This window comes from Mus musculus, chromosome 5 (assembly GCF_000001635.26).
Source record: "Mus musculus strain C57BL/6J chromosome 5, GRCm38.p6 C57BL/6J".
NCBI classification, from domain to species: domain Eukaryota; kingdom Metazoa; phylum Chordata; class Mammalia; order Rodentia; family Muridae; genus Mus; species Mus musculus.
The window spans coordinates 15,986,660-16,012,377 of NC_000071.6; the positions used below are offsets into that span (position 1 = coordinate 15,986,660).

The following is a 25,718-nucleotide window of genomic DNA, read 5'->3' on the forward strand; positions in this document are numbered from 1 at the left end:
GCTAATGTAATTATGTGGCTATGTGAACTGTAATGTGAAAAGTTGAATATAATTATGTTAGTCATTATGGCTACTCAAAATTGACCTGCAGATTTAATTTTTGAGTTATCTAGAAGCGAAACTGGAAGGAAAATGAATTATTATATATATATATATATATATATATATATATATATATATATACACACACACACATATATATATATATCATATGTGTGTATGTAATATAGTGATTGACTCTGTGACTGCAACTTGTTCCTGGTCAATAGACTTGAAAGGAAGTCTTCCTATGGGTTTTCAGCTCAGGGCTTATTGAAAGAACAGTAGTTGCCAACTTGGAGTTTGTAAACCTTCTATAACAGGTGACGATAAAATAACATCAGATTCACCAAAAGGACTTCTGTTGGGGATAATGATATTTCAGTTCAAGACTTTAAGATACATAACAATTTAGATTCTGAACAAAGACTGCTTCTCTTCTCCAGGCTAACGATGGGGGCAAACATACATAATGTGAGAGTATATTTTCCACAGGACCCTAGAATCCACATTTTTTAAAATAATTATTAACAGAAAATAGAATTATCTGGAAGCACAGGCTGGGGTCATGACAGGTACTTCTGACATTTTTCATTTTCCAATCAGTTGTTTGACTAATTTTTTTCATTTTACTCTTATTTTCTTTTTGGCGTTGAGAGAATTTGAGTTTTAAAATGTGCGACGCTTTAATGCCAAACAGTACCTTTTATGCCACGTTGATAATTGGTAAGAGGTAGTGAGAACAGGATCTCAGTGCAATAGGCAGTGATATGTCAACAGTTATGTGTCAGCAGAAAGAAGCTGGATCATCAGGGGTGAATCCATGTGGCAAGGGATTAACTTTTTCTTACTTTCTATGCTTAGAGAAGAGGAAGTGTTGTCTAAGGTCCATGACAGTTCCAATGGATTCTCTAGATATATAATTATTTTAATATTTATTTTTGACATTTTAAGTTTGTGTTTGTGTGTGTGTGAAAGAGAGATAGATAGATAGATAGAGAGAGAGAGAGAGAGAGAGAGAGAGAGAGAAAGAGAGAGAGGAGAAGAGGGAGAGGGAGGCTCCAAGATTTTAATTGTTAATATAGGGTCAAGGGAAAACCCAAATGATACATCATTACTAGCAAAACTTAAAGAGGGAAAAAGAGGAATGTATATATTGGGTAAAGACAAGAAAATAGCACATGCCGTTTAATCTTTATATATTTCATGGATAGATTGAGTAAATACTGAAATATTGTTTGTGGGTAAAGAATCAAGAGCCAGCAGTAACATGGATGAATATAGTTCACATTAAAATAATTAACAGAAGCTAGTAAAAATAATTATACTATGGAGTAGAAGTAGGCATGGGATGAGAGGAAACTTTCATTTCCTCTGTTTTTGTTTGAGACAAGGTTTCACTGTGTAGTTCAGGAAGACCTCAAATTCACAGTTCTCAATTCCTTCTAAGCATTGGGTTTGGTGTATGTGTCACCATACCTAGCTTCTCTCTCTCTCTCTCTCTCTCTCTCTCTCTCTCTCTCTCTCTCAACTTTTCGTACCACTTAGTTCATTTATATTTGCAGTTATCAAGTGGTTCAGTCAATAGATTACATTTTAAAATTCATAAAATATCTGAGTAGTTAGTAATATCAGAACATGTTCTGTAACAGCTTGAGGTCACTCTACAATTTATAAAGATGTAGTTTTCTGAAAAGTTTAAATAAATATTATCAAATTCTATAAATATGATGAGTTTTATAAAATCAATTCATAAAATTATTTTAAGACTAATAATGAAGGTGAAGGTTATGCTGCTCTATGTTTTTAAGGTGACACCTGATGTCCCAGCTTCTTACTTACCGGGATCGTCCTTCAAGTGTTTTCTAAGGGAGAAGTAAAATTTAATAAGCTTATGAACAAAATCTCCTCTGTGTTATTCCTACAGATTCTCATGACTCGCACTCTGAAATTTATTAGTCAATGACAAGATGACAAATGTTCATACTATAACACACCCAGACACAAAAACACAAAAAGACACAAACACACATACATACATACAGAGAGAGAGAGAGAGAGAGAGAGAGAGAGAGAGAGAGAGAGAGAGAGAGAGGTGGGGGAAAGGAGGGAGGAAGAGAGTCATACAAAGACAGACATACACAGAGACACACAGACACACACACACACACACACACACACACAGGCACACGAAGACACAGACACACACAAAGATGATATATATACACAAACACAGGCATACACAGACACATATAGACACACAGAGACTTACACAGACACACAGACACACACATAGGTATACAGACATACATGGAGAGGCATAAACACAGGTACTGGCAGACAGACAGACAGACAGACAGACAGACACATACACACATCTGTATATTGAAACAGGGGTTCTCATTGTGTAGTTCAGATTTGTTTAGAAATCATATTCCTGCCTCCTCTTTCTATAGTTGTTTATTACTGGTGTTTGTCACCATGTTCAACTATCTATCTATCTATCTATCTATCTATCTATCTATCTATCTATCTATCTAGAGATGTGGTGTGTATCTCAGGGCTTACACATTCTAAGCCCTGAAACAGAAATCTCCACATAAGTTTAATGACTGTAAAATCCACACTTGGATGAGAGTTTGGTGCAAGCATCCTTCAGGGATTTATTGACCCGTTTGTTTCTAACATCAACCACATATCCTAGTGATTTTCTTTAATCGTACATGATCCAGGATGGCTGTAGCTGCCTGGTGGTAATGGCTGTGTATTTAATTACAATAAGGTAAGAGCATCAATCTTATTTTCCACTAAATGAGCTTTAGATTTTATCTTTTTAGGCCTTAGAAGGAAGTATTTTTGGTGTTACAAAAAGAAAACCCAAACAAAATAACACGGCAGGGAGTCAAGTTTTGATATCAAAGACAAAGAGCAGTGACATAGAGCCTAAGACAATGCTTATTGACAGACTTAGCTGGGAAGCATCTTATTAAATCACAATTTGGGGTCTAGAGTGCCTAAGAATTCGTGAAAGCTGAGAGCAAAAGCAAGGCACAGAGTTAGGATTGCCTCCACAAAGCTCTTGTGCCTTTGTTCTTATCTAAATCCTCAGGACCTGAAAGAGAAGGGGAACATGGGTATTTCATCCTGAGACACATCCCTCTCATGACAAATGCAGAAAACACACAGATCCCTATTTCCCAAGCCATGGCGAGTCCTGATTGTAGGACCCATCGATGTTTCAAGTGTGCACAGTCTGATGGAGGAGTACGTACTGACTCTGAAAAAAGGAACATATTTTAAGCTGTAGAAAAAAATACAAAATAACCCTTCTCTTTAAAATTCACTGGATATGTATACTTATTTTAGTGATGATTTCTAAACAACAATGGTTATTACTCTCTCTAAAGAAAAAGTAGGTTCTAGGCCAGGCTAATAAGATGTCAAATCTAACAGATGGTGTAAATATATTGATCCAATTGAACTATCATGGTATAAATAGAAAAGCAACTCTGAGGGCTTAATGACTAGAGAGGTTTTTATTGTTTTTTGTTTTTTTTTAATTTTGTGAAAGAATAGATGTTAGATATTAACAACTGACAGTATGACCTAGATAGTGAAGAATAAATTTTTATTTAGAATATAACCTGGCAATTTTGTACAGTCTATAGAATTTCTTTGACAAGATTTGCATGATGGATTAGCTTCAGTGGAAATAAGGTAACCTTTGGTTTTGTTTGTATGTCTGTGTGTGTGTGTGTGTGTGTGTGTGTGTGAGAGAGAGAGAGAGAGAGAGAGAGAGAGAGATACTACACAAGAAGGTTCAATCGATAATATTTGCATTAGAGCATAAGTTAGAAGTAGGCAAGCAGCATATATCATTTATGGTCAAATGCATGCCATTAATCTAGCATACTGAATGGTGGAAAACTTTTTACGTGGTAAAGGATTAATAAGCCTCCAATCATCGCTCAGCATTTGTGCTAAAATCATATTAATTTTCCCTCTGCTTTCCTCCATTGTCTCTAAACCAGCATTGTTCAGAACAACTCATTTTCATCAATTGTTGGCTAGAATGCTGTTAAAAGCAGAATATTGTATTTGTCAATGTTTGAGAAGAAAGGAGGAAGGAAAAATCCCAGGGAAATAGCCAAGTGCAAGCAGATTCAAAGCTCTAAGCCATATATTCTAACACATTAGATATAGAGGTGTATATGTGGAAAAGAAACACGGGGTTGCTCTTTTCAAAGTGAGAATACTTGAGCCTCTACTGGCCCTTCTGAATTAATAAGATGCCCGATGTTTTGGAATATCTGTTGTTTGTTTACTGTGCAAAGAAGATAGAGTTCATATACAAAGGATGGATTTTTTTTTTTTTTTTTTTTTTTTTTTTTTTTTTTGCTTTGGTTGTTTGACTTTGAGTATAGCGTGACCTTTTCTTTTGGGAAGCAAATCAAAGACAACAGATATTGTAAACTATGAGTGTTACAGACTCACTGTCAGAATCCAGGATGCTTCATCCTTATGATAACAGTGGTGCTGTGGGCATGCAGGCTTGCTTCTTCGCTAGTGTAAGTGACCAGTGTCCTGAGCAGCTTAAGACCTTTACGAAGATGGAAGCTAGTCCATTAAAAGGCTGTCGTAATTTAGAAATATATTTGATGGGGTTTAAAACTACAGTTGGCAGTATGAGACTTACCGTATTTCTTACCCCCTTCTAAACCTTGTGAATTATAAAACATCAGCCAATTTTTGAAAGAAATATGGATTTCTCATATTTTTCATGAGGCGCTGTGCTGGAGGCCCCAAAGAGCCCCTTCATGACATTATTTTCTGTACTGCCAACGCTCTCTGACAGAGAGCACAGTGATGGGTCGTCTTATCCCCTTGATGGGCAGCCAGTGTGTTTTCAGTCATTAAGCTGCTTCATGGAGCCAGGGGAGCCTGAGGCGATCACCAGTAAACTGATTTTCAGCCCAGAGACATTGCAGACATGCTGTTCGGAGCTGTAGGCAATTAAGACAACCTACAATGAAATAAATAATATTTAGGGAGCACAAAGCATGTCGCTACATACAGAAAAAGCACATGCTATACCCGCAAAAATTTGCACCTTGTGGAGAATAAACACAAAGAAGTCATTACATTTATGATGCCAATGCTTTGAACCACAGACTCTGTGAAGCACTAAAAGCAGTGTGCACTTAGGCGTCCCATTTATGCTGTGTGTGGTGTGTCATGGAGAGGGCACAGTTGAGTGCAGGCAGCCTCTTGGTTCATCTTATACCGGAGAGTTGGAGAGGCAACTGAACCCCGGGCCCTTCCCTTATTTGTGCTGAGGTAGCTGGATATGTGCTCTGGGAACCTGCCTCTCTACATGTGTTGATAGGACTTGGGAATTTCTTCAGGGGCTAACGTGATAAGAAACCATCCCCGGCATTCCCCCTCCCTTAAGATCCTGACAGGCAGTCAGCCACCATTGCTTTCTAAATCTCCAGGGGCCTGAAATAGGACTTGTGGCAGTGCCCTGAATTTGTCTATCACAGATCTCTGTGTCACAGAATAGATAAGGAATAAACTCAACTCATTCTCTCTCTTGAAAAATGCAGTTTTAAAGGTGGATTCCTGTACCTGTGTTTTCTTCCTGTCTGTGATTCCAGTTAGGAATAACAGTTTTCATCTGCTTTAACTGTAGATATTAAAATCCAATTTAATATCCTTAAGAATAAATCTTATATTCCTTAATTTGTTTCATATTTATATTATCTATCTCCATGTATGTATGTATGTATGTATGTATGTATAAATGAATGTATGATCTATCTATCTATCATCTATCTATCTATCTATCTATCTATCTATCTATCATCATCATTTATGTTGTGTGAGGAGGGACACATGTATACTGTGGTGTGATTGTGGAGGTTAGGGGATAACTTGTTAGTTGGTTCTCTACTTCAATCATAAAGGTCCTGCGGATTAAGCCACCTCTCCAGGCATTAAAAGACATGTGCCTTTACCTGCTGAGTCCCTGAACCCAGCATTCTACATTCTAAATCTAGCTACTTCTTTAACCTTTTATAGAAATCTTTTATTTCCTACTTGACAAGTGACTTTGTTAAAAGGTTTCATAGGAGTATTCTGAGTTACTGCACTCAACAGATATTGTATTCAAGACCAAAATGGATTTTCATTTGAGGGACACAAAGATATTAAATTGTTTTAGGTTTTCAGGAGGAGAGTTGGTTTTCTCATTTCAGAATTCCTGAGCTGCCTCTAATCATGTAAGACATTTAATTCACAAATTGTGAAACTACAATAGTTATGAATCACAGCAAATTTCCAGAATATATAATTCTCTGCTGCCCCATTTTCACATTTTTTAAAGAATATTTTTGTTTATTTTACTATATTTTTACTTAAAAACCTAAATATCTATATTATGGAAAGCACTGGCATATAGAAAAAATATTGAACTATCGTTAAAAATAAATCCTACTTTTGTATACTTTTTTCTATTTTTTTTTTTTTTATCTAACCATTTGATGTTGTATAGCTGATTCGCGGCCACTATCGGCTCTCATTAGAAAAGATGAATGTATCAATGACAAAGGTGTGGATCCCAGTGGAGGAGGGGTGGGTGACAAAACGAGTCTGTGGGTGAGCATGTGTGACATGTCCTGATCTATCTGTCCATTTCCCCAGGGAATGCTCAGGCAATTAAGTCAACCTATTACAAATAGAGCCCTCTCTGTATACTCTGATTTGATAGGAGAGTGGGTAATTCCTGCTAATGGCTAGTACATCTGTTCCATTACATTGTTTTGTATTGATGCTTAATTAGGTGTCAAGTTGGAGGAGGGGAGATTGTGGAAGCATGATTCTCTGTTAAATGTCAAAGACTTTCCTTAAATTCCCTGTCTTTTTTAGCATACACAAGACACTTTGACAGGCATTGTGCTTTTCTGTCCTTAAAACATTTGCAGTGTCTTAGAGAAGTGTAATGTTCTCCTGGGAAGTGAGCTATATTGGAGCTGGTTTGCCTTGAATGTCACTTATGTCTGCTTTCCTGTGAATTGACCCTTGTCAACCTCTAGATGCAACAAAAGGAGGGCCTCCCATGGGAAATACTCCTCTCTCTCTCTCTCTCTCTCTCTCTGTTGTTAAATTGTCTTATCTGAGAGGATTGAGGCTATTTGAAAATGTGTAACTTCTTTTCCCTATATGTGCACATTAAAGCAAAAATGAACCAACACATTTTCAAAATAATACCATCACTATACTTAATTGTAGGCTATATATGTATACATATATGTGCACATGTATATGCATGGGCTTTTAAAAGTGAGTAACAGCGATCACAATTTTGTACACAGTAAACAGGTAGTAAGAGACTTGTAACAGGGAATTTTCTAAAGAGATATGTTCTTTACATTAGGAAGTTGTATGGTTTAAAAGCCTGTAGGCATATTTTTTTTAAATTGATGTCAATGGCTGGGGTAAGGTCAAAGATTATTACATTTTACTTGACAATCCAATTTACATGGCAATATGATGTGTTTTGATACAATTATATATAATGTATGAGGCTTTGTAACAATTTTAAAAAGGAAGTTAACAGCATAGAAAAATTAATATGTAAAAATGAATCATAATGACCAAAGCTTGCTTTGGGAAAAACCGAGCTTCCACAATCACTTAATCTATAGGTATATTGAGTGTTTTGGGGGAACATGTTATTTTTTGCTAACAAAGGGTCTGAAGAATAGTAATATGATATAGAACAATGAGTAGAGCCACTGGTTATAGCAACTTCAATGAAAAGCTATTTTTTTCTAATAGGGAAGGAAGCTAAATGGTAGGTTAGTACTATAACTAATTATTCTAGGATGTACTCTGTTCCCAATTTATATTTCATTTGTTTTTGGTATCTTAAGAAACCCTACATTTAAAGATAGAAATTCTATACAGTTTCAAATATAGTTTAAACCATTCTAATTCTGCTTATGATTTTGATTGAGAAGTCAGCTCTGTGTCATAGAGCATATAGATTTTAAAAATTAATTTTGTCAGAGACACAACATTAAACAGCACCATCCATGTATATATTAGTTGTGTTTCTCTGAGGAATCTTAACACTTATCTTTCTCTCTAATTTTTTAGATAATTAAATGTACAGTGCTGTGGGTTCAAGTTTCTGTAAATGTTCAGGAGTGTTCTCATAATTAAAGATGAAGCTGGCAGTGAAGTCTCTGTAGGTAGCCTCTCGAGTTAGCATGTGGCTGATCCAAAGCTGGTCTTAGGGGCAAAGCCAGCAGTCTCCAGTCTTTGGTTACATTGAAGTTGCTAGTGCACATTTGTCCCTGGATTTTCGAAGTTTCTTTGTCAAGAAAATGTGGTCCATTTGTCTGTTTCTTACTCCAGATAGAACTGAAATACTTTATGGGTGTTTGGTATGAAACTTCAGACATTTGAAATAGAAATATCTTTTCTAGGTAACTTAAAGAGAAGTTTAGAGTATTTGTGTCACAGGCTCTTTTTATTCATTCTCCATTTTATTAGCCAATTTAATTAATAAAATGAAGTTATTAGACACTACTCTTCCAATCAAAACTCTTTCCATCACATCTTGCTTGCACACCGATTTGCCTATTCTTCTTGCTACCTCCATGGAGCCATTTATTTATGTATTCAGTTAATATTTTATTTGGGAGGCCAGCTATTTCATTCCAGTGTAAAATCTGAGTATGTTTCATTTCGATGAAATATTCCTGCACAGTGCTTACATGCCACTGAAAGTAACAGACAGAAAACAAATAAATAAACTACTGCAATGTTTTTTTGAGGGTTTGGAGAATAATCAAAGTCTAACTTGGAGACTCCTAAGGCAAAGCCAAATGCCTTTGTGGTCAGGAATGCTTCTCTGAGATGTTGACAGTTGAACTAAGGAAAAAAGAAAGGGAAGAAACACAGCAACCAGTATTAGGGTATGACAGAGAAGAAAGAATAGATACAATCAAGAAAACACTTTTCTTCAATTGGGGCAAAAATCTATACTTTTGGAAAGTGAATCTTCTTCCCAAAGGGTAGTCTACACCAGCAGACCTCCAAACCTGTGCCTCTTAGCTATCAGGAGGAGGGTGAGATCTGCAGTTTCTTATCAGTTGGTCTATGTGCCCTATGAGAATCTTAGCGCTCAGTTTTCCCTAGGTTATTTGCTGGGTGCTAGGAAGTAAAGACACCTCAGACAGAATTATAGAAGATGCCAAAGCCCTTCCCCATGCTAGCTTGATTACTAGATTCTGGTCAGTCATTTTGTTAAAGGGAAAGGTAACTGGTATGACTATGCAGATCCATCTGTAGAGTCTCATCCCTTACGTAGGCCTCTGCTTATTAGCCAACCAGGATGCCTCCAGAGACAGGGAAAGGTGGACAGTCGTGCATGAAGTCTAGCGTATGTACAGTACTCTCATGTGCCCAGCAAATCAATAATCAAAGCATCTTTTATGGATATGTTAAACATAGCTACAGTGAAACAGAGACATAAATATTGAAGTCTGTGGCTCTGTAGTGACCAACCTAAGAGTTACTATGAACTATCACCTAGTCTGATCTTTCTTTGTTCAATGCAAAGCAGTGTTGCTTGAATCCCTTATCCACACTGAAAGATGTATCCATGGGTAAAACAATCAATTGATATTATTTTCCCTAGCAATATACTGAGTGTAAACAAAAATTACTTTTGTTATAAATAAAAACAGAGCCCTGTAGAAGAATTGATTTCATAGCTTGGAATAAAATAAACCAAAAATGCTAGGGAGGGTGGTTTAGTGGTAGCCATCTTGCCTAGCACTCCCAGAATACAACAGGATAAACAAAAATACACAATACGTTCATGTTACTACGGATGCTATCATATTTTAATCTATAGTACTATTAACTACAGATGTTAAAAGTTAAAGTTTATAGTTTAATTAAGTATTAGTGTATTATTTACAGTTTGTTTTTGTAAAAAGCCCTTTAAAAATGTTCAGGATAAACTTGAAATATTTATTTTGCAACTCTCCTGCCTCAGTTTCTCAATTTTTGTATAAAGGCCAGAGTCACTACATTTTGCAAAGTTTCTTCATTTATGGCAAATGCTATATTCAGTTTTCAAACAGTCCCTTTATTTTGAGTCTCTCTCTCTCTCTTATTTTTATAACTTATTTTTATTTCATGTACATTGATGCTTTGCACGCATGTTTGTCTGCCTGTGGGAGGGGTTAGATCCCCTGGAGCAGGAGTTGCAGACCCTTGTGAGCTTCCATGTGGCTGCTGGGAACTGAACCAGGGTCCTCTGGAAGAGTACCTGGTGCTCTCAACTGCTGAGCCATCTCCCCAGCCCCCTGGGTTGTTGTTTTTTTGCCTCTTCTCTGCTCCTTCTGACTCTTGCTCCCGCCTTCTGCATGGTCCCTCTTGGTTCCTTACCTTTCCTTTGAGCACTCTGAATCTTTCCCTGTCCTCCGGTGTCACTCTTCTTCTTTTAGCATAATCTGGCAGGCCCTGTGTTACAAATTCAGGGAGAGCTGGTTAATGCAGAGGCTATTCTTTTCCCTGGGTTCCGAGGTCTGTGCTTTCCCAAATTGCTTCCTCAGAATAGAAAAATTCTGGGATGGAAACAGTAGAGTGTCTTGCATTTCAAGTTGTTGTCTGCCCATTCATTTCACACACTTCCGGGCCCATCTGTCACTTCATTGGAGTGAACTCAAAGACTGTGACCAGGTTAGATGGCAAAGTTATTTACTACAACTTAGAAAAGGTGAAGACAAATTACTATAGAAATTTCCAAAATTAAATTTGTAAATATATATAAATATATAAATATATATATATCAGGGAGAATGGAAGTGTGGAGTCCGACAAAGGTTCTAATCCTAGAAGTTACATGGGCATGAAAGCTGTGGAAGGTGACACATGCCAGTATTTATTTTTCGCCCTGAAAAAAATTAAAGCTGAACCCCAAAGCAAAGCAAAGCAAAGCAAAGCAAAGCAAAGCAAAGCAAAGCAAAGCAAAGCAAACTAACCAAGAACTCTTTTACTTACATTAAAGAGATAGGAAAATCAATTCATTTCTTCTCATCCATGGCTTGCACTGAGCACTTTGAATCTCAGAGCAAGAAATTAAGTAGAGAGAGAGAGGTCTTAATATAGAATGTTTAATTTTAGGGCAGCAAGATAGCTCAGCAGGTAAAGGTGCTTGCTGCCAATCTGGATGCCTTGGGTCCCTAGAACTCACTTGGTGGAAAAAATGGCTTTCTGCCAGTTGTCCTTTGGCCTTGGCATATTGTGTGCATCATATTTTATGTATCCATAATACCCAACACACATATACACACAGACACATACACACAAGTATACACACAGACACATACACACAGACACACACAAACATACAGACACACACACAAAGATAGAGAGCGCTAATAGATTAGCATAATAAATGAAATCACCCCCAATTAATTGTAATTAGCAAGACTCAAGTTTTATGTTTCCTTCAAAGGTCTTTAGTGATGCTGCTGAGATGCTTGGTGATAAAGGTTTTTGCTTTGCAGGACTGGTGATCTGAGTTTTATCCCCAGATGGCATAAAGTTGGAAGGAGAGAACTAACAATAAAACACTACCACTCCACCCACTCTTATATATACACACTTGATACATATACATACAGAAAGACATATACAATATACACATACTCCTATACACATATACTCACTCAACTTGTGTATGTGAGATACATGCATGTGCATGTACACCCATGCTATACACTCCTGCTATACCTATGGACACACACACTACATTCACACACCTTACATACATACATGCTAACAAAACATTAAAATCCTTAATGATTGTGAGGTAGGTCTAGTTTTCATCACAGTTTAGAGTTTGCTTGCTCTGTTCTGAGAGAGTACTAGAACATTGCCTCATCTTGGCCTCCACGGCCATTTCATCTCAATGTTAAGTGCTCTTTCTGCCCAGCTTTTCTGCACCATTGTTTTATTTTGGGGGAACTACTTGTTTAGCTCCTGACATCACCTTTGCTTTTGGGCACTAACTATTGGTCCTCTTCAGATTCCTATTCTAAGGACTGGCAGGAATGTCGGCCCAGTCCATTCTAAAGTCCAAGGGAACCCTTCCAGGTGTATTAATACCTGATAGATCTGGCCAGAGACACTGACAAGGCATTTTTAATAGTTAATTATGAAGGTTTTTTGCCACTAGCTGTTGATAGTTTTTTCAATGTCAGGATGAAAATGTAAGGCCTCACTTTGCCCTTTATACATCTCTATCTAGTTCACTCACCTTATTCTGGTTAATGAAAGGAAAAAGAAAAAAAAAATGGAGCAGCAGATGAATGAATTATAAAATATGTAAGAAATTATGCACATGCTTTTTGGCGGATATGATAACTAGCTTTAATTGTCAACCTGAGTCACTGAAAAGATTCGCAGTGAGGGGCTGTCTATATTAGATTGTCTCATGGCCATGTAAGTGTATAGGGCTGTCTTAGGTAAGTTAATTGATGTAGGAAGACCCAGCTCATTGTGGGTGGCATCACACCCTAGTTAGTGGATGAAGGCAGGCAAGCAGGCAAGTGTGCATCCGTGCATTAAATTCTCTCCATTCTTGGCTGAGGCTCGCGCACAACTAGCTGTTTGATGTTTCTGCCTTTAACTTCTCTACGATGATGACGTTACCTGAAGCTGAGACAAACTCAATTTTCTCCTAAGTGGAAGGACAGTGAGCATTAGCAAGTAGATGTGTGAACATGCTTTGAACTATTTTTCTTGAAAATTCCAATATACCAATAAAAAGAGGGAAATATATTTACATACATATGTTTATAACTTTTGGTGCTATAACAATTCATAAGGCTTTACCATTATATCTTTTGCACCAGCAGGTTATATAGCTTTTCCTCCAAAATAAACCATTATTAGCAAGTGAATGAATGCCTTTCTGAGGAAGCACTGGGGCCTATATTAAATAGCCCACTGCCCTGGCTTCCTTTCAGTTGCTGTGATGAAAATACCCTGACAAAAAGCCACTACAAGAGAGACCTACATTAAATAGCAACTAGACTAGAAGACAAAAACAAAGTTTTGTTGTATTGGGCATTTTCTACATATGAAACTAAATCAGTAGTGTTGGTATTAACTGGAGAAGTAGCTTTAGGCAAAGGAACGTTTTCAAGGAGTAAATGGTGATGAAGCTACCATTTTCCTGATGCGATCCAGAGACATGAGGGTGATGCAGAAGGTGCTCAAATAGACCATGGTTAGGAGTAAGAGTTCTTCCAACTGTAGGAGCTTGGGGAGCAGTGGTTCATATCTGAACCTTCTTGGACCCATCAGCAGATGAATAGAGACATGGGAGACTCATTATTTACAAAAGCGTTGGCACTATAGCTAGATAGACTCTCAACTAGCTCACACAAACTCACCCTGACTGTTCCACTGTTCCTGGTCTAAATCCTGCCACATGGCCTGTTTTCTCTCTCTCTCATTCTCTCTCTCTCATTCTCTCTCTCTCTCTCATTCTCTCTCTCTCATTCTCTCTCTCTCCCTCTCTCCCTCCCCCTCTCTCCCTCCCCCTCTCTCCCTCCCCCTCTCTCCCTCTCCCTCCCTTTCTCTCTCTCCCTCTCTCCCTCTCCCTCCCTCTCTCTCTCTCCCTCTACCTCCCTCTCTCTCCCCTCCCTCACTCCCTCTCTCTCCCCTCCCTCCCTCCCTCTCTCTCCCCTCCCTCCCTCTCTCTGTCTTTGTCTCTCTCCCTTTCTCTTCCTCTCTCTCTGTCCCTGTCTGTCTCTGTCTCTGTCTCTCTGTCTCTCTGTCTCTCTCTTTCTATCTCTGTCTTGACAACTGTTCCTTCCCATGTCATGCTGACAAACCTTCTTGCCTCTGCCTCTTCTCCTGGAGACCCTCTCTCACCCTGAAGTTCTTATTTCCCTTTCCTGCCTAGCTACTGGCTCTCAGCTCTTTATTAAGCTAACAAACCAGTGAGGAAGGTATTTGTTTACAAATTACTGAGGCCCTTGATGATAAACCTGAAGAATAACACCACCAAACTCTGGCTGGTACTCAGCTCTCTGCTAGTCCAGAATTAACAACTGAACACTACAAAAGCAACCTTCATACTGTGTATATAAAGAAGTTACTCCAGCAAGAGTGCTTTTGCCCCTGTGGTGTTTCTCCAGGCCCTCTAGAACATTCCTTGTGAATTCTACCCTCAGGTACCTTTTCACTTTACACATAGAGCTGAAGACATTCAAGCTTTCTCTACAGAGGAACATTCTGAAAGAGAAGCTAAGGGCTGTTGGTTAGGCTTGTGGGAGGCTGCTGAGTCACATATGATTCACAGATCTAGCCTTGGAAATCTTTAGGCTTTACTATTACAAAGCTTGGTGGCAGTCTGTTTAAAAATGGCTGGCTGAAATCTATATTGGAATACACTCTGAATGGAACATCAGGAACAATCACAGGATGACTAATAATGAGAAAGGCCTTAGGAGACTGCCACTGTTCCTTTGGCGTGTTGACGCCTAATTCATGTACTGACTGATTATGGTTCTTTCTTGCTTTATAATGTTTTGTGGGGTGAACCTTAAAGTCAGGACTTCAACTCAAACACAAAACTACTGTCTTTTCTCAGGGCCTGTGCATTGTGTCATGTCTCTTAAATTAATGTGATCCAGGAACTGTCTTTTTTTTTTTTCTTTCTAAGAATCAAGTAATTATTTCAAATGTTAAAGATATAAAGAACAACACCAATGAGACCTTCCCTGAGAGGCTGAGGTTTTACTGAATCTTGTCATTTACTTGTGATGAGGAAGCTATGCCTGGCCGGATGGATTCTCTCCTACCTTGTGAATGAATCACTGAATGCTAAAGGTTTAACTTAAATATTTTAGTTTGGATTGACAAGGCCTCTTCAGCAACTGTACATACATGAATTGTGCCTTACAGCATATTTTAAATTCACCAAGAATATAACATAAAATCTCCATTTATATATACTTGTGTGTAATGCTTTTTCCACCCAAATATACATTGAGGTATTTGTGTTTTGACCTACTTTACGTTGTATAAAAGGTCGTTATTAAAGACTATTGTTATTTAAACATTTGCTAAAGTGATATAATTTGAAAAGTTAATTAGAGGCATTAATTTTTTTCCTGTCTATAGTATTCATTGCAGGAATCTTTTACCAAAGTGTTGCTTTCTGAAAAGGATTATTTAACAATATTAAACGTTTTGCCATTTGATAAGCAAACATTGATTTTTAAAATAGAACCTGTTACTTGTTTTGATTATTATATGATACTAAAAAGTATATATAGCAACCTGCTTTTTATAGTCATATATCCACTATCTCACAATTAGTTTTTTAGTTTGCATGACAAAAACTACTGGACTTTTTAACGAAATCTTTGATGAAATAAAATCATTCAATTTTATCCACATCCTGTGCACTTTATCTATAAACATGCACAGCCTATTTCATGACCCAGTGATGATAGTTCCATATCTTTGTTTATTTTAACTTAAAAAGATTAATTATCTTGAAGAAAAGTATTCTCGTTTTAAACAGTTTACAGTGTTAATGGGGAAATATCGCTTGATTAAAAAAAGAAAAAAGAGTAAAAGCAAGTTCTAGGCACTGTTTTTGTTAGACAGCTAAGAGGAAGGTGGCTGTAATTCCTCTCCATGAAGCAACCTTCTGTTTGCCATGGCCCGTGGCTGTGTGTGCAGTGCAGCAGAGGGCAATGGGAAGGCAGGATGTGTGCTGCTCAGGCAAAGGGTGTCAGAGGACCACGGTCTGGGGGGCAGAAAGGTTGAAAGCAATTAAACTGCAATATCTTTTCGGAGCTGGACATTTACTTACCAATTCCTGTTTGAAGGTTTTATTCCTGGTTCTCCATTGCATCATGCTCAGGAAGAAAAGAACACAAACACTGGAGGCGAGCTAAGCTTGCGGTCTTCTTTGTTTCTGGTCTTCAGAGACTGAGTTATTGTCTTATTTGCAAGTTAATGTATTTGCTTTGACAGCTTTTGATTGTTAAGTAAACTCTGCCCTGGAACAGCTGTGAGATAAATGATCCTGTGGGCTGTATTTAAAAGACAGTCAGGCGGGCCCCTGGCTTTTATGTTCATGCATTTGTTTATGTGAACCTGCATGTAAAATAACACAGGCTGTATGAAGCAGCCATGCTCGCCCATTCATCTCTGAACTTCCTACGGTTGCTTTTAGCATATTGTATACTGAGACACACAGCAAAGACGATTCTGCTACTTGATGCCAAATGTATGTGTGCTGGGAGGAATGTGAGACTCTGTTGCTGTGGCCCTAATGTCTCACACCATCAATTTTGTGTTATGCCAATGAAAAAAATTCTGGCTGTAAATAACAAAAATAGTGCTTGTTTATTTTGCTAATCCAGAGGGAAGGCCTTAACATTTTAATTTGAAAAATAAATTGTCCCATGTAGCTAATCCCATGCATATATGCATATATGATACTATCTTGTATATATTGTGTATATATATATATATATATATATATACATATATATATATATATACATATATATATAAAATGTAGTATGTGAAAGGAGGAAAATACATAGGTGTTTGGTGTTTTGTTAACAATGGAAGCACACTTCTTTCTTTCTAAGTATAAAGTCATGTGCAAATGGCACTTTGTCTTTTTTATGTGTGGGAAGCTGACTTGGAACCCATGGCTATCATAATCCAGAAAGCTGAAGTTATGGCCAGAGAGCTGAGGGTCACTGTGATATGGAATGTCTAGCATACAAATATTTCCAGTCACATCATTTGAAATGAGTGAAATTGTGTTGTTTCTTAAGGACAAAATATTTTGCTTTTTTAGATAACTTCAGGCAACTTAAGGTTATCATGCCCATCTCCTAACCTGTAAAGTAAGACTTTGAAACTATCTCAGTAGATCTTTGTAATAATTGAAGATGTCGTGCATATAGTATGTTCAGAATAGTTCCTAAAATATACATGTTGAAGTGTCTAAAGCTGTTTTCAGTGTCTGCAGTAAATATTCAAAATTATACTTGTTGATGACACTATAAAGAATTGCATGGCCCATCTATTTAAGGAAATGATGTGATCTTTTTTATGCTGTGCTGACCCAAGGCCGTATATCACCGCATGATACGTTGTAGGACTGGCTAGATATTGCTTAGGAAAATTAAGGAGGAAAGATTTCAGAGATTTTGAGGATTTGGGTTTAACCAAAGAGGAAACTGGATCAGCCTGCATGGTGGGGGCTGGGGGTGAGGCTGAAGAATCTTAAGGATGATGGTTTCCAGCTAGCAGGAAACATGATTATAGACCGAGACAAAGTGACATGCTTGTGAGACATCTAAGCCCGCTGACTGCAGACACAAAGCATACAGGGGAAGAGGACCTCTATTTGCATCAGAATCCCAACATTAATAAGCATTGGAGGATTTTGCAGCACTAGAAATATTTGATGGCTCACATAATCATTGAGAGAAAAGGACATGAGGAAATTTTTGTCAGGACAGTAAATATACTTGGGTTAGACTAAACTACATTCTGTGAACTCATTCTCTTGTGGCCGAAGAAAAATCCAAATGGAAAGGGAGAGAGGGGTCCCTCAGTAAAATGAATGGAGGTTTTGTAATGAGCAATTAGAAATTCAGCTCATTTGGTTCATAGAAACACCAGCGGCAGATTGTGTGGCCATGTGGGACACCCCAGTTGGCATCAGGCTCTGCAGGGATGGTGCTGGAGGTTATGACTAACTGTGGTGCTGTGGGATAAAAGGCTGAGGGCTCAGGGCTACAGGGAGCAAATCCCACATGGGACGCCCCTCCCCCTCCCCCCTCCTTCGTTCCCCCCCCCCCCCAGGTAATCTGTGACGTTATAATATCAACCCAAAAGCTTTTGCTTATCTGTTTGGAATTCGGAAACGAATTGCAGCCGTTTAGGCAGAGACTATTAACTAAAACAACTTAAAGCAGGCAGATAAAACAAAAAATGATTCCAAGATGGCAGACCAAGTGTTGTTTGAGAAGATTCTTTGCTCCTTGAAAGCTGAGAACACGATTAGTTGTAAAGTGGATTCGCACGTGTTGAGGCAAAGGCCAATGGGAAGCAAAGGCAGAGACACTTGAAGAGCATAGACTGAGCTTTAGGTATGGACATGGCTTTGTCTCCCACAGGAGCCAGGCCCTTTCTTTCCACCCTGATGAGTGTGATCACATCCTTTTCCCAGGGTCCCAGGATTCCTCTGCATGAAAACGGAATCGAATCCTCAAGCGTCTCGACTGTTGAAACAGCTTCCTTGTAAGAGAGCAGCAGTGTTACTGAAAATGCTTAAATTGCCAGTAATTTCAGGAATGAGTGCTCCTGGAACAGCTCACCCATCACACAATTATCCTAGGATATAAAGTAGATGCCAAGTGATTTTATCACACACAGGCACACACACTCACCTATGTATTGTTACCACGTTCTAAGAAAGGCATATTTAGCAAATTTATATGCCTCCTAAGTCTTTGGGTTACTCGATGCTATTTTTACCCAATTTCAGGGACACTGTGGGTGGTGTATTATATAACAAAAATAGGAGTAGTTTATCATCGGTTAAATATTTATAGCAAGTAGAACAGTTTACTTTTGAAATATCTTGTTACTGAAATTTATGAACATGTTATTTAGATGTTAGCACAGTTGAAATGGCTATTTTGGTAGCTATTGGGGCATTTTAATTGTTCCCGGCTACTTACGGCACCACTGTGGCTTTTATTCACTGATGTTAAATATAAAATTATTGCTTAAACAGAATGCAAAGGCAGAGACGTGCCTCGGGAGAGGGCCAGCAGTGATGCCTCTCGCATGCTCCTCCTCTGCTGCAGCCCCTTACTGCAGCAAAGCAAGCTCATCTCCTTTCTCTGCGCCCACATTCTTCTTTTGTCTCCATGGCAAATACTAGTGGAATAGTGTGTGAGAAATGTGTCTGTTTTAATACTTTCCCCCTACAAATAGCAATGGCTTTAGATACTTGATCTATTTTTCCACAGGACTTCCCCACATCAACATAGAAAGAAGGGCAGGCCTCTTTGTAAACTATAACCTTCTGACTCCTCCCTCCACAGGCGGGGCCAAGTTCTTTTAGCAGCAGTTCCTCTTCTCACTGTGACCTCATTGGTCTACCCCAGCAATACCTTAGCTTAACCAGCTTAGCTTTTAAAATAATTAAATCAATAGCTTGATACTTCGTACTCAACTGTTGCACTTTACAATAGATGAAATGAGGTGTAATTGTGCTTTTCTGCATTTGATGTTCCTCAAAAATGTACAAAATGAAACAGATTACTGTTTTTCTTTCTTTTTTGAGAATGGAATTTTTCTAAAGGATGCTGTGTCACCTGCAGACTGAATCTCAAAAAGAGCATTAATTTGATGGTAGTTTTTTTTTTTTCTTTTAACCTCCATGAAAATAAAACATTTCATATATTGTCTCTAGGATTTTGGCTATTTGTATACCATAAAATGAAATGGGCATACATAATATTTCACTTATTCAATAAGATATTTGCCTCATTAGGAATGCTGTTGGCTGCTTCCTGTTACATTGACTCTGTAGAGAACATTAAACACTTGGAGCCTTGCTAGTAACTGTGAAATGAGTTCTAAGAACTTAGGAGGATTACAATACCTAATTTTTTGCTATGCCACTCAATAAACACTTGAATTTGGAATGTTAGAACAAGCACTACATATCCAGACAATTTCATGTACCAGTCTGGCCTTGAACTCACAGAGATCTGTCTGGCTTTGCCTCCTGACTCCTGGGATTAAAGGCTGTGCCCCCATTGCCCAGCAAGCCCAGATAAGTGCTTGGGTGTCAGAACTCAGTTCCTAATGCTTAGCTGGCAAGTACTTTACGAACTGAGCCATCTTCCCGATCTAAGCAGATTCTACCATTCAAGCACATTTTCAGCTTAAATATCTTTTCTTTGAAAACACATATGTGTTGTTTGAAGTGAAGGATATGGAATATGTGTACTCTGGCCGCTTTTTTCCTTACCATGAACAGCAAGATTTTTTTTTTTTTTTAAATAAAGCTGTTAGGATAAAAACTTTAAAAAGCTATTGAGAAAAATTTGAAAATTTGCTAATATATAGCATTCTCATGGTCACTGTGTTATAGGGTGTCTGATTCCACAGATAAAGGATTTAGTAAACAGGTAGTTTATGAATGTAATATTAAAAATCGAATGCATATTTCAGCAGTCTTTGCTGTTTGGAATCAGCAGAGACCTTGAAATGGCTAGAACCGTGATGTTACTTGCCCGTGTCCTCCCTTCACACCACGTTGATGGAGAGTATGTCCTTTCCATCCTGTTGTCAGCAGCCTATGGTGATAAGATGTACTCATACCCATGCTGACGGGCCCAGTGAACAGTGTGTCCTCCAGTGTAGGTCAAAGCTTTAAGTATTCTCTAGTCATCTTTCCAGTCTCCCTTTCTGATTCCTTTTCCTGAAGTCCTACTGTCGAATAAACAGATAACTTCCCCTTTCTTACTCAGGAAATCAAGAAAAATTGAAAGGAGCTAGTGAGCTCAAAGTTGTTCTCTAGTTTTTCTAATTGTTTCCACTTGCCTCAAAAATTGTAACATTTCCTTCAAGTTTGTGTGAAAGAAGATCTTCCCTTGGGGTAGATGCACCATGTTCTCCCTTCATTTTGCTATTTGTGGATGCATTCTGCATTTTTACCTTCTCATGGTTATGATACAGTCTGTGTGTTAGATGCTAGAATTACTATTTCTTAAGTATTGTGAATTCGTGTCTCAGATTCTATGGTGTCGATTGCTGCCCTGAAAGAATATAGTTGTACCTAGGAGATGGGCTTCCAGGCATGCCTGTATGGTATTGTGTTGGGTGAAGTTGGAAAACCTGCTCACTGTGGTGGGACAGTTTCATGGGCAGGGAGTCCTGGGCTGTACAGTCAGAGAGTAAGGGCTGAGAAGCAGCTTGTATTCATCTCTCTCTCCTGGCTGTGGATGCAACATGACCTGCTGCTTCAAGCTCCCGCCTCCTTGGCATCTGTACTGGGATGGACTATACCTTGAACTTCTTGTCCGGGTGTTTAATCACAGCCAGTGGAGAATGAAGCTAAAATGGGCCAATTGAAACACACAGGTTAAAAAAAGTATAGCATGCAAATTAACTGGTAATAAAACATTTTAGCGACATGGAAACCTTGATGAAATGAAGACACAGAAGCCAAACTACAACTCAATGGTCTCTGGACAGTCAGCTGAAGGACAACTGCAGGACAATAGGAGACAATGCTTGCACACTAGTAACCTGGGGAACGTCTGCATGGTCTGTCCACTTCTGCTATTCTTTAGCAGAACACGGGCTTTTGATATATGCGTGAATCAGGATAGATACTTGGACCATAACAATCTTTAGAGGAGAAGGGTAGGAGAAGGTCTGAAGGCATAGTTTTCTTGATTGTTTTGCCAAATCTAGAGTGCCCCTTTAGTGTAATGTATACCACCTCCATCATTGCCAAAGAAGATGTGGTCTCTCTGACATATCTTCCACTTTTATTTTTTATTTTTTTGACCTTTTACGAAGAAACATGTCAGTAGCCCTATCTCGTTTTAAAACACACACACACACACACACACACACACACACACACACACACACACACACTGTAAAAACAAATGGGATCCTCAAGACCTCAGTGTCTGATTCTCTTCCATGCTCCTCTCTGACTTTTTTGTGCCTGGGTGGATCCATCATTCATGAAGCTGCTTTGTTTGGCCTTAAAGCTTCTGTGGTTACATTGTACTACATGCCCCTTTCATGCCACTACTCAGATCCCTCTACCCATTCAGTAATGGTTGGTTTCCTCAGTTCTAATTACTGCTTATTTCCTTCCTTGTACCTGATCTTTAGGGAGTGCTACATTGATTTGCCTTTGTCCTCGCTAGACACTGTAACTTTACATTCTGCACAGGTTTTTTTTTTTTTTTTTTTTTTTTTTTTTTCTTTTGCCAGTGCTGAACCTGTTTCGTTCAATTGCTTAGTGTATACTCAGGACTCTGAAAAACATCTCACAGTCAGTAAAAGCAATCTCCTTGGTTGGAGTGTAGCTCAGTGGCAGAGCACTTGGCCAGCATGTGCAAGACCCTGGGATCAATTCCCAGCAAGGCACTAGAACAACAAACAAGCAGAGACCAATTCATCGAAGACTCTAAGCTAATTAATGCCTTCTACTGTGCGCTTCTGCATTTTCTTCTGATACCCTGGATCAAAATGCCCGCATCTGCTCCTGAGAAACTTCCAAAATCACCTGCCAGATTTTCCTCCCACTCACCTGTTGCTTCCGGAAGTACCTGGAGTCTGTGCAGAGTTTAGAATTTCACCGAGCAAAAGGTTTCTACCACTACTGAGTTAATTGAGTAAATATTATTTCTTGCCTCTCCACCCTCTCTTCTTCTGCCCTGACCTCCAGCTACCATCTATTTGGTGTCAGGACAATGTATTTTCTCATGCTCAAAGGCATCTCCTTGACCTTGTTACTGTCTAGCTTCTCATTTTCTGATACCACCATCCTTTTTGAGCAATCAAACCACATCCCTAGTAATAATATCACTTAAGAGATGGTGTTTTTTTTTCCTGGCTGAATTAACCTACCTCCAATTTCCTGTCACTTCATTGTCTAGACATAGCATGGTCTCCAACTAGTCACACTGGCTGATTTGACTGAGAGCCCTGTGTTCTCTGTGCCTTCGTTGTTGATTCCTTTTAATCTTGCCAGGTTCTACTTGTCTTTCAAACATCACCTTTTAAGTAGCTACTGCATGAACATTTTGAAGGTGTTAATGATGGTATGTCACTTCAAATATGTAAATTTGGCATCTTGATTTAGTCACATAAGAAAATAGGACTTAAGAAAGGGTCACCCCCCCCCCACACACACACACCCAACAAACCAAAGAAATTCTTTTGGAAGTAATGTTCTTTATGTATTAAAACTAAGAAACAGCCTTGATCACCAGACATGGGTAATTGGGGGTCTAGTTTACCTGAATATAAACAAACTCGGAAGTAAGCTTGATCTTTCTCCCTTTTCTATTCCCTGTCTGGTTCTTGGTAGCATTTGTGGAGTTTGACTTTTCGGGTCCAGCTGCTCGTTTGTCCTGTTGATCCTCCACACCCGTGATGTCCTTTGTCTTTTGTAATTGAGCGTCACGCTCCAATGTGACTTTCCATGTACATGGAAAACAAATAAAACATTTATGCTTTTCTTTTGTTAATTAGCTCTTACATCAGTTGGGTTCCTAGAGGCAGTCAGAGAGCCAGTGTAAAAACGGAGGGGAGCTGAGGCTGGTGAAACGTCTTTCTCTCCTACAGTCCTTCTTCCAGCTTCTCTAACTTAGGATTTAGGCATTAAATAACTCTCTCTTAGCACCAAAGACATTTCTCAGTCACCACATTCTTCTTATTCTTGTTTTCCTTTGTCCAGACCTAATTTTAATCCCAGTTTGTCTTTTGATATACTTTCTAGCATGTGCTAGTGCTTATTGGACAGTGTGACCGAAAATATGAAAACATTTTTAGTGGTGGGTGATGCAGTTTATTGCATGTAAATGTTATATTTTCTGAATTTCTTCCAGCTTCTGTAATATTTGAAAAAAATTGGGTAACAGTTAAAAAAGGAAAACAGGATCTATTAAAGAAGAAGGTTGTGCCTCGAAAGTGCTCATGGCAGCTTGTCATTTGGGGCAGAGAAGACTGTTTGGGTCCTGAATAACTTCTCAGCCCCAAAGTGAATGGAACCTCTGTGAACGTTACTAGTGACCATGAACTTGGATGTTAAGATGACACAGATCACGTTCAGGAATGGACGATAGTCATGTGCACACACACACACACACACACACACACACACACACACTCACATTCTCTTTTTCTTTCCCTGTCCCTCACCCCCTTCTTCCTCCAGTTTCGGAATGTCTAACCTTTCTTACCACTTGTCAATGTTAAGGGATTATATTTGAGAAATGATTCATTCCCTCTGAAGTCTAGGACTTAGTGTCTGTAGCTGAGAAAGTCTGACTGGAATTAAAAAGTACTGTCTGTAGTCTGTGCTCTTACGTGTACACTAATGTGATTTTTTTTCTTCTAATTGTAAGAGTGAGCACAGTTTTACTTATGTAATTACAGTAGTAACAATACTGATTGGGGTAGCGTTTGTACTGTTTTTCAGTTATGTATACTAATTCATAATGGCATGAATTGTAATATGGGACATTATTCACACTGTTTATTTTGATGGTTCTGTAAATTTTATTTAAGCTGTTTTTTTTTGATAGTCATTTACCTTTCTCTCCCTTATACATACGGACTTATTGAGATCACATTTATATTGATTTTATTTGTGCTAAAGTATTCCTGGTTCTATATATTTTATTCTCTAAGTGGTTTGCTTACAATGTAAATCATGACTTTTTTCCTATAGGCACCTCATCCTCTTTATGGCTGACTTTCAGTTTTCTTTCCTTTCTTTAACCCTTTTGTGTGTGTGTGTGTGTGTGTGTTCTCCCAGTCAGTATTTCAGTCTCTTTTTCAAGTTGCGTTTTATTTTCTTTATTCTGTTTCTGAAACGAAGTTGATGACTTAATGAACTGTTGGAATCCACCACTGAAGGCAGAGAAGATGCGCACACTTCATTTTCCTTTATTCAAATCCCATACGCTTGAAGTTCACATTCAAACACAAACCGTCTTCTAAGCATCCTTACTCTGTTACCCAGCCTCTTTATGTTAGCCTGGAGAGAAGGCAGCACATTTTAGACCTGAAGCATGCTATGCCACATAAGAACATTGTGTTGTTGAACACTGAACTGCATTCATTCAAATGCTGGACACTGAGTGCTATTCAGATTTAGATGTTTATAAAACATACTGATATTAATAGTTCATGTTTTAAGATATTCGATGCATTAATTAGAAGAGAGTATCTGAAAGTGTTTGAACTTAAATGCTGAAGGAATAATTTTTATGAGTAAAACAGTCCTTTGAACACTATAGCACTGCCCCAGTCATTCAGGACCACAGAGTGAGTGCAGCTGGGAAGATAAAATGTGCTTAGCCTTTGTATATTGAGATGTCTATAACCTTGTGGTTTGTATTGGTGTCAGCTGATGACATGATTCTAAATACTCATTTTGTGATCAGAATACATAGTTCATGTGTATTTTTTAAGGCTGTACTTAGTAACTGTTTTCATGAAATTTTGTGAGTGAGCAAATGTTAACTCTTTTGATTCCCAAGATGCCCTGGTCCTTCTTTCATTTTGACTTGGGGGCATTTCAGCGTGTACACACATGCAAACATATGAACCAAATCAAAAGAAATAACTCCAACTAAAATAAGCTTTGAAACTAAAACCCCTAGTGTAACAATGGTTTAACAGTCTTTCCTGTCTGAAGGAGGAATGGGAAGGGGAGCTTAGTGGGAACTAGGGATGGAGACTAAAAACTTAACTTTATGAAGTACATATATAAAATATCAATGTGCTAACAGTATTTGCAGGAATTCTGATGGAGCTTTCTT

At 38.4% G+C, this 25,718-nt stretch overlaps 1 protein-coding gene and 1 long non-coding RNA gene across 12 annotated transcripts in view; one reads left to right on the forward strand and one right to left on the reverse strand.

The window, feature by feature from the left end:
• The window catches only part of Cacna2d1 (calcium channel, voltage-dependent, alpha2/delta subunit 1), a 440,248-nt gene that overhangs the window by 52,396 nt on the left and 362,134 nt on the right, over positions 1 to 25,718 (forward strand). The window lies entirely within an intron of this gene.
• Positions 3,590 to 16,301, reverse strand: Gm43000. Its single transcript, XR_003955871.1, has 2 exons — positions 15,962 to 16,301; positions 3,590 to 10,581 (listed from the first exon to the last, which is right to left on the reverse strand). It is a non-coding gene; the product is annotated as a predicted gene 43000 (long non-coding RNA).